The sequence below is a fragment of the Musca domestica genome, unplaced genomic scaffold, assembly GCF_030504385.1.
Source record: "Musca domestica strain aabys unplaced genomic scaffold, Musca_domestica.polishedcontigs.V.1.1 2, whole genome shotgun sequence".
Taxonomy (NCBI): Eukaryota; Metazoa; Arthropoda; class Insecta; order Diptera; family Muscidae; genus Musca; species Musca domestica.
In genome coordinates, this window is record NW_026712249.1 from 27250687 (window position 1) to 27263178 (window position 12492).

The following is a 12492-nucleotide window of genomic DNA, read 5'->3' on the forward strand; positions in this document are numbered from 1 at the left end:
GAAGCCAATCGACACGTCTGAGTAGGGAGCACGACGGAGTGCGTAAATATTGGGCAAATGTCCCTGGTCAAAATGCTTAGGGTAATGTCTGGGCAGTGCTCCGTGACATAATTTCAAAAGCGAAATTTTCCAAAATGGACTTGGACATAACAGGGCTTCTATCATAGTGTAGTGTTGAAGGGTATCACATGGTCGGACCCGCACGACTATAGCCTTTTCTTACTTGTTTTATTTTTTTTATTCTTGACTAGTTACTTTTTGAAATATTTTTCCAATGTCTTAAAATTTTAGGTATATTTTTGAAAAATTTAGGCCCAAAAAGGAATTCCTGGACCAAAAATCATGAATCTGATATTGCTGCCCAAAAATCGTGAATGTGTTTTATGTCCTTTGATCGCATTTGTTTATTATAATATACAATTATAAATTACCTTAAACTAAAGACATTCATGTGTCATCATATCGACAGATTTTGTGTTGTCTCCTATAAATAACTAACCAAGTACACAAATAATTATTAGTACCTTGTATAAAACTGCATTCGATTCCACGAGTAAATATTTGTATCTTCTTAATTTGAATCACGTAAATAAGTAAAGTGAATTCTTTATCCGCAGCCACGAACTAATTTTAATTAAGATATTTTCACCGCACGAACCTTGTGGCGACATTTCTATTAGATTTCGTTTGCCATCTAATCAGTAGCGTTTTATCGTTGTTTCGGTGTGTAAGCCGCAGAACAAAAAACAAAAACCATTTGAAAAGTGCAGAGTTGCATTTACAGAAAATGAAGAAGAAGAAGATGATGATGATGGTATTATGTGACGGTTTTAATACCCAACTGAACACAGAAAAACCAAGGAGATGAAAAGAAACTACAACCGGGCGGGTTGCGTAGCACTTTCAACACCATTGCAACATAATGCAAGTTGAAGGTGGTGTTGCTACTGGTGTTTGTCTTTCGTGTTGTCGTCGTCGTCGTCATTTTGCCAACAGCCTCAAGTGTTGAGGTTAAGCTCGGAAGTGCTGAAACACACAGTTAACGAAAGAGGTGTAGCTCTATAGGGAGGCTTTGGTCGGGTGGCATTAAAACACACACACACACACCCCCATCACACGCAAAGTTTGGGCTTTAGTTAAGAAAACCATAGGGTAAGTATATAATTAAACGTGTGTTTATATTGTGCTTTTCGTTGGCAAGTAAGTAACTTCAGGTATAAGTGTACGAATAATCTTTGGCTTGTTGGTTTTCACTGCTACTGCTGCTGTCGCCGCTGCCACAAGAAGCTCTCAGCATCCTTACAACACTCGACAAACACGCACGCCCTTTTGTGTACACGTTCTCGCAACAAGGACTTGTGTTGTGTGTGTGTGTGACTGTGTGCGTTTGAATGCGTGTTCTCTAATTAAGATAAACTTTAATTGCCAAAAATTTAGTATTGTTGTTAATTTGGTTTTTGTTGTTGCGTCTTTCTTTTTCATTTCAGCGATTTCTTCAAGCAGCACCCCAATTAAAGTAGCATTTTTGTGCGTAGTCTTCGTTTAGATTGAGACCAGTGGTAACAGAGTAGGGATTTGTTTTTAAATTGTTGAAAAAGTGGTTAATATCTAAATATGCAAATGAATTTAATTAAGAAACGAATAGAAGTGCCCTAGGGGTCGTGGTTAACATCGTCATCAAATCTAGGTAGAATCAAATCATGTCTAACCGTATTTATTTGAAAATAAAGGAGGATATATACAAGCAAAAAATTTGAAAAAAAAAACCAGTAAAGAAAGCCTCAAAGTCGGGCGGGTCGACTTTATTATACCCTACACCACTTTGCTAATTTAGTAGAGCTCCGCATAACAATTGAAAGTTTTTATGGGAGAATTCAATCATACACGCTATGATTACAATTATAATTTAAAGATCAAAAGAACTAAATATGACGAAGCATTTGTATCTTTTAAATTCGGACTTGTATTGCCCATTGGGTGCAAAATTAATTTGAAATCGGATAAAGATATATATGGGAGCTATATCCCAATCTGGACCGACCTCGATAAAATTTGGCAAAGATATTTATGAGCTGTATTTGATATATTTCCCTGAATATCGTTGTTACGGAGTGCATATTACGGCTGTGGGTAACAAATATAACAAATCGGATGAACAATATATATGGGAGCTATAGCTTCATCTGAACCGATCTTCACCAAATTTGACATACTAGGTTCTAGGCTCGATTCGGTCGTATGCGCTAAATTCCATCGCATTTGGGTAAATATTAGACGTTTGGTGCACAATAAAAGGTAAATCGGACGAAGTTATATATGGAAGCTATATCCAAATCTGAACCGATCTCGATAAAATTTATCAAATGTATTTCTGAGCTGTATTTGATATATTTCCTCAAATATTGTTGTTACACAGTGCATATTACGGCTGCGGAGGACAAAAAATAACAAATCGGATGAACAATTCCATACTATTTAGGCTGATATTACACGTTTGGTGCACAATAAAAGGCAAATCGGACGAAGATATATATGGGAGCTATATCTAAATTTTGACCGATTATCTCCAATTTCAATAGGGTTCGTCCTTGGGTCAAACAAATGATTTGTGCATCATCTCGATTGGGCAATAAATGCGAACTGTACTTTGTTTTTAAAAATACATGGACAGACGGACGGGCGGACATTCATAAATCGACTCAGAATGTGATTCTATGCAGATCATCAAAAGTAACTACGGGTCTATCTCTTTCCTTTTGTCTGTTACAAACAAATGCACAAAGACATAACACCCTGACCACCTTGTGGTGTAGGGTATAAAAATAAAAAATTCGGTCGAACTTTAGAATTTTTCTGAATGCTCTCTTCCAAATTTTTGTTCTCTGTACCACATGGTGATAAGGGTATTATGTCTTTCTGCATTTGTTTGTAACATGGAAGCGAAATAGGTCCATAGTTACATTTGAGGATCTTCATATAATCACTTTCTGAGTCGATTTATCCATGTCAGTCCGTCCGTCTGCCCATTTATTTTTTGTGAACAAAATGCAGGTCGCATTTATTATGATTATGACATCTTCTGAACAATATTTGTTTGGATTAATGACGACTCGTATTGGAATTGGTGAGAATCGCTTGAAATTTAGATATAGCTCCCACATAAATTTCCAATTGTTAATTGTGCTCGAAATGATAAATATCAGTCCAAATGACCTGAATGTTGATACATCCGACCGAATTCAGTTTAAAAAAAAATACATAAAATCTGGAGAAAATCGATCCAGACCGATTTTTGATTTTAAGTCCCTTACATTAGTTTGTTACCAGAAAACGTATGGACCTTAAAAATACCTCTGTCTAATTTTATCCAGATCGGATCAGATTTGGATAGAGGCCCCATATATATCCTTATCCCATATCAATTTTTTTGAGCACCAAATGGCAAATATCAGGCTATATAACTGAATTTTGGCAATTCCGACTGAATTTATCCTAGAAATAAGCACTTCATACTTGGTGAAAATCGGATCAGACATAGCTCTTATATATGTGCTTTATGCGATTTGGTTTTACAGTTCTTCACATGGGTACTATACACCCTACAACAACAGTCTTTGGTAACAGATATAAAATACAGCTCAGAAATAAGTGTTTAAAATGTTGTCAAGATCGGTTCAGATTTGAATATAGCTCCCCTAACAGGATGAGATAACAAAAAACTGCAGCAAAGTCAAACGCCATAATTTTTACATTTTTTTTTTAATTTTATTGCATGAAAGCAAAAAATGTCGGAAATAGCATCCAATTTTAGAATAAGTTTAGATTTGTTCGAATTGGTCACCTTTGTCACAAATTATGACCTTCAACCGGCCAATGAAACCGTCACACACTGTCCGAATGTTGCTCTGCGGTAGTTGGGCATATTTTCGGCGAAGCGCTTGCTTGAGGTGATCGACACTTTGGATTTTTTTAGAGCCAACCTTGCTATCCAAAATACTTGAGACACAATAGTCTAACGGATTGGTAGCCCGAGATTTTGGTAGCCAATGTGCGCTGGAAATGAAGCGAGGAACCTCATTTTGTTACCATTCTTGGGTGGCGCGTGCTGAGTGCGATGGTGCTGAGTCCTGTTGGAATGTCCAAGGTCTGCGGCCTTTAATATACCCTCCAGAATATTTTCGCTATAATATTCGGCATTTATTCTGATGCGACGGTCGATTAATAGAAGCGGAGAGCGAACATCGGCTTTTATGGCGGCCCACACCGCCACCGAAGGCGCACCTTTTCAGCTGACCTCTTCTGGCAAGTAAACACGATCATTCTGTTTGTTTACAAACTGCTTAACAACGAATGTTCGGGAAACTAAATTCGGCAGTTAACTACTTTCGGACAAACAAAGCGAATCTTTAGTTCTTTTTAGTATATTTTCTTTCTGTTGCGGTGTAAGTTCTTGCACTTTTTGGAATTTCAATGGCTTTACCCCGAGCTCACTTTTCAATGTTTGCCGAATGGAATATTGTCATATGTTCAGCTCACGAGCCATTTTCGTCCACTGCGAAGCGGGTTTCGATCAAGTCGCTTCTTCACTTTTCGAAACATTTCTGCTGATGTTGCTGTTTTCTTCCGTCAACTTCCTTGACGTCGGGCTACGCAGCCAGTATTACGGTAACGAGCGATGGTACGAGACACAAAAGATTTATTCACATTTAAATGCCGGAGTGATCTAACGATAGCCACTTGTGATTTTCCAGCCAAATATAGAAAAATCACACTATCACGCTTGAATTCCATTACGAATAGCTTTTTTTCTGGAAAATTGACACCAAAATCCTTTTGTACGCTTGTAAACAATATAATGAGCTGTCACTGGAATAATTTTAACAGTCTGAAGTTGGCTGCAGTTTTGTCATCTCACCCTGTATATAAGTAAATTAAATAAAATTGCGATTTCTCTACTATTTAGTTGCCTAGGAATTCAGATTTGTTACTCCCCAGACCGACCGACGTACATATATACTTCTATTTATTTATTTACGCACAGTTAGATCATGCAAACAATAACAAACTTGTTCTTTTCCGAATATTTAGACTACGTCCATTAAATTAATTTCTCATGTGCTAGAGTACTGGTCAAGAAGCACTTGGTAAGTTTCTTACCAATTTTGATCGAAATCATAGGTTCCAGTTAAGTCGCCTCAATAAATTGTTTTACTTCTTGTGCATTGTTCGAAAGGGATGGACAGCCCAATCACATTTATTTAAATCTTTTTCAAACCTATTTGTTATCTAAAAATTTATTGATTAAATCAAAAATGCTTTAAGAACTCCTTCTTCATCCCTGCTAATTACTCTCTAAGGTTTTGTAATATTTTGCCGTAATTGAATTGCTATGCCGTAATATAATTTGTAAAAATTGGTTCTCAGAAAACCAGGAGATTATTACACAACCTTAGAATAACTAATCAGCAAATTTTGTTCTCCTCCTGGCATTCCCTTTCAAATTTTTGCAAATTGAAAGATGGTCATAAATCTTTCTTTCTTTACGGCTCTATGTCAACGATTTTAGGAATTTTATTTTAAATTTAAGCTTCACCTCTATTTCGCAAACGGGTTGAGCATTTCATCGTTTGTTTGGTTGGCTTTATTTTAGTTTTTACCCAACAGTGGTAGGAAATTACAACAGTACATCTAAAAATATTTGAATGTTTGACCAACTCAGTGCTAATTTGGTTAGCTATAGTAGGTGAAACAAATAAAAAAGTAAGTTCGACTGGGCCGAACTTTGAATGGAACTAATTTGTAAATTTCAAAAAAAAATAAATAAATAAATAAATAAATAAATAAAAATTCTGTTAAAATCTTGAAAATACCTAATATAGCCGTTATATTGAGGTTCATACCAAGAAGTGGACCTGCATAGGCAACTTTTGTCATAAGCCATTACAATATTTAAATAAGAAACTTGGTAAAAATCCGGTGAATAATGTAGCAAAAATCCTCAAAATACCGAATATAGGGTGGTACCGATATATCCGGGCTATACGAAGACCTGGATCTGCATTGACAATTTTTTGTTACAGGCTGTAGTACTTATGAGAAACTCCAAATACGAATTTTCAAAATATTTACCACTAATATACCGAATAAAGGGACGTACTGATATATGGGGCCTATGCGAAGACCTAGACCTACATAGACAATTTTTTTGGCATAGACTGTAGTGCCCATTACGAATTCTAAATACGGTGAATAATGTCCGTAAAATATTAAAATATCGAATATCGGGAGTACCTTTGTATGAGGGCTATACGATATCGTGGACCTTTATAGACAATTCTCTTCCAGGGGGTAAAGTGCTCAAAAAAAACCTAGTATGTATTTTAAGACTTTTCCATTGAAAAATGTTGATAATATCGAATATCGGGGGTACCATTATATGGGGGCTATACGATATTGTGCACCGATATAGCCCATCTTCGAACATGACCTGCACGCAGACAAAAGACTGATTTGTGCAACATTTTAGCTTCCTATTATTATTAGTTTTGACTTTAGCGTGATTACAACAGACGCTCAGACGGGCGGACGGACGGACGGGGCGGAATCGACTTAGAATTTTACGCTGATAAAGAATGCAGGGTGAGATAAAAACCGCAACAAAGTCAAACGCCATATTTTTTACAATTTTTTAAAATTTTATTGAATGAAAGCAAAAACTGTCGGCAATAGCCACAAATTTTAGAATAAGTTTGGATTTGTTCGAATTGGTCACCTTTGGCACGAACTATGGCCTTCAAACGGTCAATGAAAGTCACGCCCTGCCCGAATGTTACCCTGCGGTATTTAGGCCCATTCCCGGCGAAACGCTTGCTTGAGGTGATCGACACTTTGGTATTTTTAAGTACCAAACTTGACTTCCAAAATACTCCAGACACAATAGTCCAATGGATTGATATCCGGATATTTTGGTGACTATTGTGAGCTAGTAATGAAGCGAAGAACCTCATTTTGTAACCATTCTTGGGTGGCGCGTGCTGAGTGGGATGGTGCTGAGTCCTGTTGGAATCTCCAAGGTCTGCGGCCAAAATATTTGCGTGCCCAAGACTTTAATACACCCTCCAGAATATTTTCGCAATAATATTCAGCATTAATTCTGATGCCAGCGTCAGTTAATACTAGCGGAGAGCGACCATCGGCTGTTATGGGAAGTAAACACGATCATTTTGTTTGTTTCCAAACTGCTGGACAAACTGCTTGTAAACAATATAATGAGCTGTGACTGGAATAATTTTAACAACTGTCGGACGAGTGACTTAGAAATGACAGCATTTTGAAGTTGGTTGCAGTTTTTTGATCTCTCCCTGTATAGACTTTGTTATCCTTAAAATTGTTAGTTCGATGAGTTACAAACGGAATGACGAACTTAATATACCCTCCATACTATGTATGGTGGAGGGTATGAAAAATGACAAGTACATACTTCCGGCATTACCACTAAGCCAAAAAATAATCAGTTGTTCCTATAGAATTTACTATGCAAATAATTGTCTCCTCATCACGAAATTAGTAACGACGTTTCATATTCGTGTACAAAATCCAACCACTGTTTCGTCACAGGATGAAGATAGCGTCGAAGCAAACCTGGCAAAAAATGAGGAATATTAAATCCCTTTTAACATTTGCCAACTTAATCCGACCATCCACGTGGATTTGTTTTTTGTTCTGTTCGTTTTCTTCTTTATCTTCCGCTTCTTCTTTGGTACTTTGCATTTTCGATTTGAATGAGTTAAATACAGCCGTCTGCTCTTATGTCCTCCTAACTTTATTACCATTTCCTGGCATTGAAGGTAAGAAGCAACCATCACCACCACGTCCACAGCTAGGTGATGGCAGTTTTTCCAGTCAAATGAGATGGTGTTCGTTAGCGGTACCCATCCATCCATCCATCCATTCACTAGCGTAGCCACACGATCATAATGCCGATTTGAATTTTTATTTCACTTTAATTCCACCACACAATGTTTTGTGTCGAGTCAAGTCACCTTTTGGCTGCTTAAAGAGCTACTGCCACAGCCACTCCTACTCCTCCACCTCCTCCTCTTTCTCAGGCGCATTTAGTACCATAACCAACCAAGTAACCACTTCAATAGTACTTCTCCGACACTTTTGCTTGTTAATGACAGCTTTTGCAGCAGTGTGGCGTTTGAATCCTTTGTCGAGGAGGACAAACGTGTGTTTTACTTTTGTTCGCTGTTCAGCGGGTTTTGGTTTGGCGGTTTGGAACAGAAATTGAGGAAGAAGACGACTACGACTATGGTAGGCCAAAGGCAAGCTTCCTCTGGTTACTTGGCTTGGTTCACCCAAAAGAGTTTAGCCATGGCATTTATGGTTTTGAAAAATTGTGATGCTGTTGTTGTTGTTGTTGTTCAATTCAATGTTCACATTTCGTTGCTGTTACTTTTTTTTGTTGTTGTTGCTATTATTGTTTCGTTTGTACAATGTAAAACGATTTACAGCTCCCTTGGCCATAGTAGGGATTTTTATTTCATTTCTATGTATTTTTAAGTATTGTTTCATTCTTTCATTTTGTTCTGCTTCATCTTCCCAAGCAAAAAAAAAAAAAATAAAACGATTTCTATGTAGGGATGTTGTAAAATGATGTAAAATGTTTACATGTGTGACATATTGAAATGGCACATAAGACATTGGTGTTTTTAAGGAATAACAAACAATTCGCTTCAAAATCAAAAAAGGCTTGAACTTAAAAAAAAAGTAAAAAAGCAGTTAAGTTTGGCCGGACCGATATTTATTACCCTCCACCATTTTGAAAGAAATTAAAAAATCCAAAAACTTCCGTCGAAAAACACCGCTGAAAGAAAAAACGAAGACTTGGTCCTGCATATACAATTTTTTAAGGATTTCCGAATTTACGAATTTTAAATGCGAAATTTGAACAATTCTGGTAAAAAATGTCACTAATATCATCAAACTGAAAATAATTCCGTTGAATTATGCCTCTAATATCATCAAAATATGAAATAAAGGGAGGTGCCGTTACATTTGGCCTATATGAAGATGTGGACCTACAAAGACAATCTTCCGTCATAGGTTGTAGTACCCATTGCGAACTTTAAATACGGAAGTTGAAACAATTCCGGTCTATAATGTCGTTAATATCATCAAAATACCGAATAAAGTGAGGTAGTATTGTATGGGGGCTATTCGATATCGTGGACCTATGTAGACAATTCTCTTCCAGCCTTAAAGTAAAGTAAGGAAATCCTTGTGTGTTTTTTCAAACAGTTCCATTGAAAAATTGGACTACAATCATGAAAATACTGAATATCGTGAGGTACCGTTATATAAGGGAAAACAATATCGTGGACCAATATAGACAATTTCCTTCCAGGGAGTAGACGATATTGTGGACCTACATAGACAATTCCAGGGGGTAAAAATTTATTTTTTTTTTCCCTACACCACAAGGTGATCAGGGTATTATGTCTTTGTGCATTTGTTTGTAAGAGGCAAAAGATAACGAGATAGACCCATAGCTCCTTTTAATGATCTGCATAGAATCACATTCTGAGTCGATTTATGCATATCCGTCCGTCTGTCCATGTATTTTTGTAAACAAAGTACAGTTCGCATTTATTGCCCTATCCAGATGAAATTTTCAAAAATCATTTGTTTGGCCCAAAGTTTAGATATAGCTCTAATATATATCTTCTTCCGATTTTTTTTATTGTGCACCAAACGTGTAATATCAGCCCGAAAAATATGGAATTTTGCACAACAACCAAATTAGGTCTGAAAATAAGTATGCCAAATTTGATCGAAATCGGTTCAGATATAGCTATAGCTCCCATATATATTATTCATCCGATTTGTTATTTTGTTCTCCGCAGCCGTAATATGCACTCTGTAACAACAATATTTGTGGAAATACAGCTCAGAAATACATTTGCTAAATTTTATGGAGATCGGTTCAGATTTGGATATAGCTCCCATATATAACTTCGTCCGATTTACTTTTTATTGTGCATCAAACGTCTAATATTTGTCCAAATGGGTTGAAATTTGGCACTTACGACCGAATTGGGTCTAGAAGCTTGTATGTCAAATTTGGTGAAGATCTGTTCAGATATAGCTATAGCTCTCATATATACTGTTCATCCGATTTGTTATATTTGTTCCCCACAGCCGTAATATGCACTCCGTAACAACGATATTGAGGGAAATATTTCAAATACAGCTCAGAAATATCTTTGCCAAATTTTATCGAGATCGTTTCCGATTTGGATATAGCTGCCACATATATTTTTATCCGATTTCAAATAATTGTGCATCCGAATTTAAAAGATACAAATGCTTCGGCATATTAAGTCCTTTGAACTTTAAATCATATTTATATTCTTAGCGTGTGTGATTGAATTCTCCCATAGAAACTTATGCGGAGCTCTACTAAATTAGCAAGTGGTGTAGGGTATCATAAAGTCGGCCCGCCCGACTTTAAGACTTTCTTTGCTGGTTTTAATTTTCAAAATGTCGGAAATAGCATCAAATTTTAGAATAAGTTTAGAACTGTTCGATTCGGTCACTTTTCGCACGAAGTATGGCCTTTAAACGGCCAATGAAACCTCACACGCTGTCCGAATGTTGCTCTGCGGTATTTTGGCCCATTCCCGGCGAAGCGCTTGCTTCAGGTGATAGACACTTTGCTATTTTTAGTGCCAACTTTGCTTTCCAAAATATTCCACACACAATAGTCCAACAAATTTATATTCGGAGATTTCAGTGTCCATTGGGCGCTGGAAATGAAGCGAGGAACCTCATTTTGTAACCATTCTAAGTGCAATGGTGCTGAGTCCACTTGGAATGTCCAAGGTCTTCGTCCAAAATGTTTGCATGCCCAAGGCTTTAATACACCCTCCAGAATATTTTCGCGATAATATTCGGCATTTATTCTAATGCCACGGTCGATTTATACGAGGGGAGAGCGACAATCGGCTGTTAATGCGGCCCACACAATCACCATGGCCGACACAATACAAATTGTTCTATCAAATTTGAAGCTCTTCAAATAATGTGGGCAACATTTACAACGCTTTATATGTTACGCCATTTAGAATTTTTGGTACATTTCTGTCTTTTTCGTAAAATCTCAATTCGTATCCCACCTCTGCACATTAACACCCCGACCCCCTTTCTAATTTAAGAACTTTATCTTGACCCATTTAACAAAACTAAGACTTTTCATGTCGATAACGAAATTTTCTTCAATGTTCAAACTTTAAATGTATGCTATAAAATTTCCCACAACTGTATATCTAATTTAAAATTGTTTTGTGCAAAGTATGTACATTGTGTAAATATAATCCTTTCTATTACAGCCATCACTTTTTTTTGCGGGTTGTTTTGTTTAAGTTGAGATTTCAACATTTACAATCCTAAGTACCTGGCCGGCAAAGACGAGCAATTTTGTGTATAACACACAACGCTGTTTACCAGCCCATTCAGCTAGGGACATAAAGCTCTTTCCTCCCGAAAAGGAACCCATCAAAAAAAAAAAAAAAAAAACGAACGACCGAACACTCTTCTCTCTTCTAGACATTTTGAGTTTTCTTCTTTTGCTGGCGCTTTTGGTGAAAACTTCTTCTAATGAAAAGTCATAGTTATTAATGTTGTTGACTCTCAGAAGTGTAGGGGGATGTAGAGGACACACGATGAACAACTCTTGGCCGAATGTCTTCAACATATTTTAATTTTCATGTAATTATCATAAAATGCCTGTGGAATTATTTATTTAGCGTTATAAAAGTTTTTGGCCAATAATTTGAACGGAACTCATTGGTCCAAACGGAAGAAGAGAGTAGTGGTGGGCAACATTGATTTCGGTGTATGAGTGTGTCGATGTCGTGGAGGGTGGGGTGAGGATGATTGTCTTCCAAAAGTAGGTAATTAGCATCTTTTCGACATTTATTGATTTTATTTGTTCGACAGCGGAACTTTTCAAAGTGCCTCTTGCATAAATTATCACATTTCTCTTTTCGCAGTTTAATTGTTTTAATGTCAATGTCTGAGTAGTTTAAAATTAAATTCTGAATGGATGAGAAGTTTATTGATGAAATGATTGATTTGGCCAATGTAGGTCAGTGTTTTACAGAGGACATTTAAATGAGGTAATTGTAAATAATGTTAGACTTCCTTTTTGAAAACGAAGGAAGACGTCGAATTCATTTGGTAAGGTAATAATGTATTGTTAACCATTGAGTCAAGGAAGACTGTGCATTTAAAAAAATGTGTTTTTATACCCTCGACCATACATAGTATGAAGGGTATATTAAGTTCGTCATTCCGTTTGTATCTCATCGAAATAAGAATTTAAGGCCCACAAAAGTATATATAGAAGGTGAAATAAAAAACTGCAAAAAAGGCAAATGCCATATTTTATACTTTTTTTTCTAATTTTTTAAATGAAAACAAAAATGT